Source organism: Muntiacus reevesi, chromosome 9 (genome assembly GCF_963930625.1).
Source record: "Muntiacus reevesi chromosome 9, mMunRee1.1, whole genome shotgun sequence".
Classification (NCBI taxonomy): domain Eukaryota; kingdom Metazoa; phylum Chordata; class Mammalia; order Artiodactyla; family Cervidae; genus Muntiacus; species Muntiacus reevesi.
The window spans coordinates 44,924,825-44,933,665 of record NC_089257.1 but is presented as its reverse complement, the minus strand read 5'-3'; the positions used below and the strand labels follow the sequence as shown (position 1 = coordinate 44,933,665).

The window sequence follows — 8,841 nt, the reverse complement described above, 5'->3', positions numbered from 1 at the left end:
TAAATGGAGCTACAGTTGGGTTTTTCATCATTGTATAATATTCCATTATATATCACAATTCATTTATCCATTATACTACTGACAAACATTTAATTTTCTTCAGCTTGTGTTTATTTAAATACTGCTGCTCTATGAATTCTTGCACATGTCTTTTGCTGCATTTACTCACACATTTCCATTAGGTATATACCCAGAGAATAATTTTTGGGTCATACTTTATCTACATATCTAGATATCTCTTCAACTTTAGGAGAGAATACCAGCCAATTTTTAAAGTAGCTGTACAAATTTATAACCTTATTAGCAATATATGAGTGTTTCCATTGCTTCTCATGTTTATTAACACTATTATCACTCTTTTAAATTTTAGCCACTCTGGACTATATAGTACCAATAATTCACTATAGTTTGCATTTCCCTGATTACTACTAAGACTAGACTTCCTTCATTCCTTGTGACTATTTGAATATTCACTTATAAAAACTGCCTGCTCAAGTCTTTCATCCATATTTATTTTGTGGTGATTTTATAATTCTTTCCATATTCTGCACGTAGGCACTTTATCAGATGTATGTGTTGCATAATGACTTTTCTACCAAAAATAGTACATAAAATTGAAATTTGAATGTCAATTGATTTCTTAGGGATCCAGTTATTATTTCCAAACTTGTAACTATCAATTCACCCAATACAGGTGCCCCCTAAGCACATAAAGCAAATACTAACAGGCATAAAGGTAGAAATGAACAGTAATACAATAAAAGTACAGATATTTATAAGCCCACTTACATCCCTGGACAGATGATCCAGGCAGAAAATCAATAAAGAAATATGGGCCTTAAACAATGCATTTGACCAGGTTGACTTATTAGATACACAAAAAGTATTTCATTCAAATAAAACAGAATACATATTCTTTTCAAGTGCCCAAGGAACATTCTTAATAATAAATCATATGCAACTCCACAAAACAAGCCTTAGTATATTTAAGAAAACTAAAATTATATCAACTATCTTGTCTAACCACAACAGAATAAAACAAGAATATAACCAAAAAAAAAAAAAAAAAAACTAGAAAAGCCATAAACTTGTGGTCTAAACAACATGCTACTAAACAACAAATGGTTCGTTGAAGAAACCAAAGATAAAATTTAAAAAACAACGTCAAAACAACTGAAAATTAAAACAATGCTCCAAAACCTATGAGGCAGAACAAATGAAGCTCTAATGGGGAGGTGTATAGTAATATAGGCCTAACTAAAGAAAACAAACAAACAAAGCAGTCTCAAATAAACAAATTAACCTTATACCTAGAGGAATGAGAATTAAAAAGTGCAAACAAAACCTGAAGTTCATAAAAGAAAAATAAGCTTGGAGAAGAAATAATTGAAATAGATACTGAAAAACAAGTGAAAAGATCAATGAAACTAAGCTAGTTCTTTGATGAGATAAAATTGATAAATCTCTAGCGAAACACATAAAGAAAAAAAAAGAGAGACAAAATAAATGAAATCAGTAAATAAAGAGAAACCATTAATAAATGTGGTTTTGTATCGCTCAACTTTGCAATCTAAAAACTTTGCTTTTAAATATTGGAATACATTCTTAAATAAATGTGGTTATATTGCACATCATTTTAAAACGCATTTCTCACTTTATGTTATTTTGCTAATGACATTACTTTCTATGTATTTTATATTTATTTTAGACTAAGGAAGTTATATTAGACAAAAAGCAAATTCTATCAATTTTCTTATTCAAATTCAAAATGGGTTGTAAAGCAATTTGGAGAGTTTTATAAGTATTTTGAGGTGTTTCAATATATTAACAATTGGTTCCTTTATAATATTTTTAAATTCATTTTACATTAAAAAAACTATTTTTCAGAAACACAGAATTCATCAGTCTTGGTCAAAAGGTACAGAAAAAGTTAAGAACAGGTGGGCTGGATAATCAGCAAGGTTTCTTTCAAATGGATGAAGTTTATAGCTATTATCTCCTCCGATGGGTCTACTGTCCAACTTTTATATGGCTTAAGGGTTTCTAAGATAGTGGGTAGGGAATAAAAGGGTGGGTTTCCCTGACAGCTCAGTTAGTAAAGAATCCCTCTGCAATGCAAGAGACCCTGGTTTGATTCCTGGGTCAGGAAGATTCCCTGGAGAAGGGATAGGCTACCCACTCCAGTATTCTTGGGCTTCCCTTGTGGTTCAGTTTGTAAAGAATCCACCTGCTATGCAGGAGACCTGGGTTCAATCTCTGAGTTGGGAAGATCCCCTGGAGAAGGGAAAGGCTACCCACTCCAGTATTCTGGCCTAGAGAATTCCGTGGACTATAAAAGAAATTTCCAACTCCAGTGATGAAGAAATATGCCAGCTGGGTTAAGAGACAGACCCAAAGCAAAAAGCAAGTCAGATACACTGCAAATACTACAGTCAGTGACATGTGTGAGTTCAGATTCATAAGAAATGCACAAAAGAAATCCTTCTAATAATTTAGACTCAATAGCAAAAGATTACAGAGAAAGGGAAGTACTGTGAGAGGTACAATTAGTGAGATGTCTGATGTTGAAGTGTGATGAATGGAGAGTTGGACTATAAAGAAAGCTGAGCACCGAAGAACTGATGCTTTTGAACTGTGGTGTTGGAGAAGACTCTTGAGACTCCCTTGGACTGCAGGGAGATCAAACCAGTCAATCCTAAAGGAAATCAGTCCTGAAAATTCATTGGAAGTACTGACGCTGAAGCTGAAACGCCAATACTTTGGCCACCTGATGTGAAAACGTAGTTCATTTGAAAAGACCCTGATGCTGGGAAAGATTGAAGGCGGGAGGAGAAGGGGATGACAGAGGATGAGATGGTTGGATGGCATCACTGACTCAATGGACATGAGTTTGAGTAGGCTCCAGGAGTTGGTGATGGACAAGGAAGCCTTGCGTGCTGAAGTCTGTGGGATTTCGAAGAGTCAGACACGACTGAGCGACTGAACTGTGATTGAAGGTACAAGCAATGTACATAGCCATATAGTTAATTCTCAACAAATATTTATCAGCTGAAAGAGAAAGGGGAAGATAAACAATTGATATAAGTAAAAGTGAAATCATCAAGGGACACAAACAAACAAAATTTTTTACAAACTTATATTGAAAGACTTTGCAGGGGTCGGTAAGAGCAGCACAGAACTAGGTTGGAGGTAGACAGGAAGAGGAGATAAGATACATGAATCACAGTCTTTCTCTGACCTTAAAGGACCTTATAATTTCAGCAGCAGGCAGTTTATCTCATGACACAAGGAAATGAAGTAAAGAAGGGAAAGTACACACATGAGAAGAATAAGCCAAGCTGCAATTATCAATAGTCATCATTTCCAGAGGGAAGTGTCACCAGAGAGGGTTATGCTGATTTCTATCCAACTCCATGTCCCTCTATAGCCCTGGACCACTTCAACTTTAGGTGCATTTAATTAGTGACTTATTTTCATAAATTCAACTGCTTACAAGATTTCTTGTTTTTATTTGGGATGTTTTGATTAATTATATTCTTCAATATTCCAATGATTCAAACTTGGGAAGCTCATTTTAACTAAGCCCAATATGATCACAATTCCATCTGATAACAGAGACGATCTCTGTCTTTGTCCAATCCTTCCTAGAGCACTGGATTGATCCAGAAAGGTGTGAAGACCCTCACCTAAAAGGAAAAAGAAAATCCAAAAGGCGGTAGTCCCTATGATACTTCACAACATTCAGGATTCTAGGCATAGAATCAAACATTGGCTTGGAATCCAATCGACAGTTCCTTTTCACCATCATCACTAAATCCCCTATTGAACACTTGATCCCTGTACAGGCTACAGGACATTGCTTCATGCAGATATCAGCATAATAGGATGCAGTCATTCAGAGTAGAGGAAAAGGCCTGTTTTTCTATTTACAACACTTCTGACACCAAAGCAATTCTATTTTCAAAATCTCTCAAAGACAGTGAGTAGCAAGGGTTGGGAGGTAGACATAGCCTGACCCAGTGTAAGCATAAGCAGGTGAATCATCTGTAAAGAATTTTAAAATAGTAATAAAACTGAAAGAAAGTCAATCTGATTTTCATCACATTGCTGACTATGCTAAACAATGTTAGTGATACAATAACTCTTGAAGAAAAATCTTTTGTTCCTCTAAGTTGTCCCATCACTTCATGGGAAATAGATGGGGAAACAGTGTCAGACTTTCTTTATGGGGGCTCCAAAATCACCGCAGATGGTGATTGCAGCCATGAAATTAAAAGACACTTTCTTCTTGGAAGGAAAGTTATGACCAACCTAGATAGCATATTTAAAAGCAGAGACATTGCTTTGCCAACAAAGGTTCGTCTAGTCAAGGCTATGGTTTTTCCAGTAGTCATGTATGCATGTGAGAATTGGACTGTGAAGAAAGCTGAGTGCTGAAAAACTCATGCTTTTGAACTGTGGTGTTGGAAAAGACTCTTGAGAGTCCCTTGGACTGCAAGAAGATCCAACCAGTCCATCCTAAAGGAGATCACTCCGGGGTGTTCATTGGAAGGACTGATGCTGAATCTGAAACTCCAATACTTTGGCCACCTCGTGTGAAGAGTTGAATCACTGGAAAAGACCCTAATGCTGGGAAGGATTGGGGGCAGGAGGAGAAGGGGATGACAGAGGATGAGATGGCTGGATGGAATCACCGACTCGATGGACATGGGTTTGGGTAGACTCTGGGAGTTGGTGATGGACAGAGAGGCCTGGTGTGCTGCGATTCATGGAATCGCAAAGAGTCGGACACAACTGAGTGACTGAACTGAACTGAAGTGCTAAACAAATGACTGTTGTTGTTGTTCAATTGCTAAGTTATGCCCTACTCTTTGCAACCCCATGCATTGCAGCACCCTGGCTTCTCTGTCCTCCACAATCTCCCAGAGCTCACATCAGGCACATTTTGTGCCTCCAATCCTTGTGGTAGAACATAGCCCTGCTTCTAAAACTATAAATTTAAAATAACCCTAGTTATGTAAGATTTTTCCTTCCTGAGTTATTTTTTGTTTTGAGATGAAGTTTCAAACAAGGTTAATCAGACACAAAAGTATCTGCAAACAACCAGAATATTCCTTGATCACCAGCAAGACACCAAAATTTAAAATTGTTCCTTGAATGTCAATCCACAAAATTGCACAGAAAGCCATTATATATGCACCAACAAAATGTAAGGAAACTGACACAGACAAAAAGAATCAAAGCATGAATACTGCTGGGAGAACAAACAAGAATGACAGTCTTACATAGCCAAAAAAAAAATATTTTGAGTTTGTTCAAACTCAAGTTCATTGAGTTGGTGGTGCTATCTAACCATCTCATCCTTTGACACCCCATTTTCCTTTTGCCTTCAATCTTCTCCAACATCAGGGTCTTTTCAAATGAGTCAGCTCTTTGCATCAGGTAGCCAAAGTACTGGAGCTTCAGCAACAATCCTTCCAATGAATATTCAGGACTGATTTCCTTTAGGATGGACTGGTTGGATCTCTTTGCAGTGCAAGGGACTCTCAAGAGTCTTCTCCAACACCACAGTTCAAAAGCATCAATTCTTCAGTGCTCAGCTTTCTTTATAGTCCAACTCTCACATCCATACATGACTACTGGAAAAACCACAGCTTTGATTATCCTGACCTTTGTCAGCAAAGTGATGTCTCTGCTTTTTAGTATGCTGTCTAGGTTTGTCATGACTTTCTTTCCAAGGAGCAAGCATCTTTTAATTTCACAGCTGTAGTCACCATCTGCAGTGATTTTGGAGCCCAAGAAAATAAAATCTGTCACTGCTTCCACTTTTTTCCCTTCTCTCTGCCATGAGGTGATGGGATCAGATGCTATGATCTTAGATTTTTAATGTTGAATTTCAATCCAGTTTTCTCACTCTTCTTTTTCACCCTCATCAAGAAGCTCTTTAGATCCTCTTCACTTTCTGTCATTAAAGTGGTAACATCTGTATATCTGAGGCTGTTGATATTTCTCCCAAAATCTTGAATCCAGCTTTTGATTCATCCAGCCCAGCATTTTGCATGACATGATTACAATTGATATCGTATTATAATAAAATACATGTAAACTTCAAACTATCACTTTTTACAAACTAATCCACTAAAACATCTTATTCCACAGGCAAATTAATTTGAAAAACTATCAGTTACATAGTCAGATTTGGCCACATATCTTACTTTTCACAGTACTGATAAACTCATAACAATTTGTTATCTTTCAAGCTCACATGAGGCACATTTTGTGCCTCCAATCCTTGTGATAGAACATAGCCCTGCTTCTAAAACTATAAATTTAAAATAACCCTAGTCATGTAGATTTTTCTCTCCTGAGTTATTTTTTGTTTTGAGATGAAGTTTCAAATGAGGTCAATCAGACACAAAAGTATATGCAAACAGTCAGATTATGCCTTGGACACCAGTAAGACACCAAGGTTTAAAACTGTTCCCTGAACATCAATCCACAAAATTGTATAAAAACCATTAACTATGCACCAACGTAATGTAAGGAAAGTGACATAGACAAAAAGAATCAAAATATGAGTACTGCCAGGAGAACAAACAAGAGATGAGTCTCATACAGACAAAAAATATTAAGTTGGTGCAAATGTAATTGTGGGTTTGCGTTGTTGAAATTTACCATTTGATATTGGAATACATTCTTAAATAAATGTGGTTATGTTAACTATCATTTTAATGTGCATTTCTTGCTTTATGGTTTTTTGCTAATGACATTACTTGCTGTCTATTTTTGGAGAAGGCAATGGCAACCCACTCCAGTACTCTTGCCTGGAAAATCCCATGGACGGAGGAGCCTGGTGGGCTGCAGTCCATGGGATCGCTAAGAGTTGGACACGACTGAGCGACTTCACTTTCACTTTTCACTTTCATGCATTGGAGAAGGAAATGGCAATCCACTCCAGTGTTCCTGCCTGGAGAATCCCAGGGATGGCGGAGCCTGGTGGGCTGCCGTCTATGGGGTCGCATAGAGCCGGACACAACTGAAGCGACTTAGCAGCAGCAGCTGTCTATTTTATACTTATTTTAGACTACAGAAAAGATTTTAGACAAAAAGCAAATTCGATTGATTTTCTCATTTGAATTCAAAATGGGTCGTAAAGCAGAGGAGACAACTTGCAACATCAACAACGCATTTGGCCCAGTAACTGCTAATAAATGTACAGAGCAGTGGTGGTTTAAGAAGTTTTGCAAAAGAAATGAGAGCATGGAAGATGAGGAGTGTATTGCCCAGTCATCAGAGGCTGACAATGACCAGCTGCGAGCTATCATCAAAGCGGGTCTTCTTACAACTACACAAGAAGTTGCCAATGAACTCAACGCCGACCATTGTATAGTCATTTGGGATTTGAAGCAAATTGGAAAGGTGAAAAAAGTCGGTACGTGGGTGCCTCATGAGCTAACCAGAAAACAAAAAATTGATGTTTTGAAATGTCATCTTCTCTTATTCTATGCAATAACAACAAACCATTTCTCAATCAGATTGTGATGTGCGATGAAAAATGGATTTTATATGACAACTGGCAATGACCAGCTCTGTACTTGGACCGAGAAGAAGTCCAAAGCACTTCCCAAAGTCAAACTTGCACCAAGAAAAGGCCATGGTCAGTCACTGTTTTATGGTCTACTGTCAGTCTGATCCACTATAGCTTTCTGAATCCCAGTGAAACCATTACATCTGAGAAGCATGCTCAGGAAATTGATTTGTTGTTCAGTCACTCAGTCATGTTTGACTCTTTGAGACCACATGGACTGCAGCATGCCAGGTTTCCCTGTCCTTCATCCCCTGGAGCTTGCTCAAACTCATGTCCATAGAGTCGGTGATGCCATCCAATCATCTCGTCCTCTGTTGTCCCCTTCTCCTCTTGCCTTCAATCTTTCCCGACATCAGGGTCTTTTCTAATGAGTTGGCTCTTTGCATCAGGAGCTTCAGCATCAGTCCTTCCAGGAAACAGATGAGTTGCACCAAAAACTGCAACACATGCAGCTGGCATTGGTCGACAGAAAGAGCCCAATTCTCCGTGACAATACCTGACCACATGTCGCACAACCAATGCTTCAGAAGTTGAATGAATTGAGCTGTGAAGTTTTGCCTCATCCATCATACTCACCTGACCTCTTGTCAACCATCACTTCTTCAAGCATCTCGAAAACTTTCTGCAGGGAAAACGCTTCCACAACCAGCAGGAAGCGGAAAATGCTTTCCAGGAGTTTGACCAATCCTGAAGCACAGATTTTTACACTACAGGAATAAATAAACTTATCCCTCATTGGCAAAAATGTGTTGATTGTATTGGTTCATATTTTGATTAATAAAGATGTGTTTGAGCCTAGTTATAATGATTTAAAATTTGTGATCCGAAACCACAATTACATTTGCACCAACCTAAATGAATAAGGACAATGTTTGATGCTGTACATTTTCACCATGTGGATATTCCTTTTTTAAAGCAATGGATCAAATAACACCAGTGTCAATGTTCAATTTCTCTGAATTTTGCAAAGAAGAAAATCCACCCAATTTTTACCAGTAGAAATTTAGGATGAATTTTCTGATGATGATGTTATAGTGAAATGTGGAGATAACTGAAAGCTGCAAGAATGAATCCCAAATAAATGAGACATAGAGAATATTGCAATTTCTGGAATTTATTGTGAACTGTGGTTTGTATAATTTTCTGCCAACATGTCTATATGTTTAAGACTTTTCCTATTTGCATAATTGTTGCTTCAGACTAAAGAAATTTTTCAAAATTAAAATTAACAAGAAGTGTTCTCTGGTTATCTA

The 8,841-nt window shown here is 37.4% G+C and overlaps 1 pseudogene; it reads left to right on the top strand.

The window, feature by feature from the left end:
- Positions 1 to 7,101: 7,101 nt before the first annotated feature.
- On the top strand, positions 7,102 to 8,366 carry LOC136174198 (histone-lysine N-methyltransferase SETMAR-like; annotated as a pseudogene).
- Positions 8,367 to 8,841: the final 475 nt, after the last annotated feature.